This window comes from Orycteropus afer, unplaced genomic scaffold (genome assembly GCF_000298275.1).
Source record: "Orycteropus afer afer isolate SDZICR_OR568_19922 unplaced genomic scaffold, OryAfe1.0 scaffold00663, whole genome shotgun sequence".
NCBI lineage: Eukaryota > Metazoa > Chordata > Mammalia > Tubulidentata > Orycteropodidae > Orycteropus > Orycteropus afer.
Window position 1 is genome coordinate 935,214 of NW_006922250.1, and position 1,792 is coordinate 937,005.

Below are 1,792 nucleotides of genomic sequence, written 5' to 3' on the forward strand. Positions count from 1 at the left end.
CCTACTTCCGTAGTGATACTGCCTCGGAAACCCAAGGAGGGGTCGCTATGAGTCGGGGCCGACTCGACGGCACATAACAACAACAACAAACAAGCCCTGACCAACTTTCTAGAGAAGGGGAGTGACTGCAGGGAAAATATTCTATTGCACGCAAACAGCAACGACACATCAATGCTGAGAATCAGTCCACACCATTCAGAGTCGATGGTGCCCGAGTGCAGAGTGGCCTGTGAGCATCACAGAATTCCCAAGACGTGGGTGAGTGTGAGACGGAATCTGACACCCATAGCCATGTGAAAATGCAACCTCCTATGATACGTTTATGACCCTTTTCCTCCGAGGGGTTTAGCTATGAATGAATGGACGTTTCACGCCGTGCAGGAATGAAAGGCTCCTACCTTCTCTCCTGCTAACACCAGCTTCCAGAATCCCACACTTCCCGCATTCAGGGTGGTGACCACCCAGATGCAGAAGCCGGCCCGAGCCGAGGGAAATTCCCAGCCTAAGGAGGGCTTGGTGTCCCCAGCTCTGGTGAGATGAAGGGACAAGACCATGTTGCAAGGCTGGGCAGAGCACCAACTGGGAAGTGGCTTGCCTGCCTGGCGGGACATTGAGCTGTTGTCTGCGAGTGTGCACGCCTAATGACAGGGGTAGCTGGGCGGGAATATGGGAGGGTGTGTCTGTCTGCATATGTGTGAGTGAGTGTGCATGACTGTGTGAGTGTGAGTGAGTGTGCATGACTGTGTGAGTGTGTGACTGAGTGAGTGTGCATGACTGTGTGAGTGAGTGTGCATGACTGTGTGAGTGTGAGTGGGTGAGTATGCATGACTGTGTGAGTGTGTGACTGAGTGTGTCTGTTTGTGTTATGAGTGCTGTGAGTGTGTGTGAGTGTGCGTGTGAGTCTGTTTTATGGGTGTGACTGTGTATGTGTTAAGCACATATATGTGTATGTGAGTGAGTGTGAAAATGTGTGTGAGGGTGTGAGGGTGTGTGGGTGTGAGTGTATGTGTGGTTGTGAATGAGTGTGATTGGGTGTGTGAGTGGAGGTATGTGTGAGTGAATGTGGGTAGGTGTGAGTGTGGATGTGAGTGGGTGAGTGTGTGAGGTGGTTTGTGAGTGTGTGTGAGTGAGTGAGTTTGTATGGATTTGTGCATATGTGAGTGTGTGTGAGTGTGGATGTGTGTGGCTGGGTGTGAGTGCAAGTCTGCATGAGTGTGTGACTGTGAATGTGTGGGTGGGTGTGAATGTTGATGTGTGAGTGTGTGGGTGTGAGTGAATGTGTGCGTGTGAGTGTGGCTGTGGGTGTGAGTGTCAGTGAATGGGAGTGTGTGGGCATTTATGATTGTGTGGGTGTGTGAATGTCAGTGAATGTGAGTGTGTAGACACATATGAGTCTGTGTGTCTGTTTTTCCTTCTGTCCGTAAGAACTTTGTAAAGTCTGAGTTCAACTTGTTGAACTTAATAAGCCTTGGAGCCCCTTGACCCTCGAAACACAGCCCCTCCCAAATCCATGCGTTTGGTTTAATTTTGTTTTGTTTGGCAAGACACACCGAGGCACACCTCTAACCTCTAAATACTCACCTTATGGGATTCTTTTTCCTTAAAAAAAAATGTGAAAATGTAATAAGCAGAGATGTTAAGAAAACATAGACATTTTTACAACATCTTTTCCCAGGCCTTACTGGTGTCTGGGAAATTTTGTCTATCAAAAACCTAATTGTTTTTTTGCGAGTAATTTAAGCACACCTACAAGAGACTGATCATTCTCAAGGCCTGATTTTTTTTTTTTTTT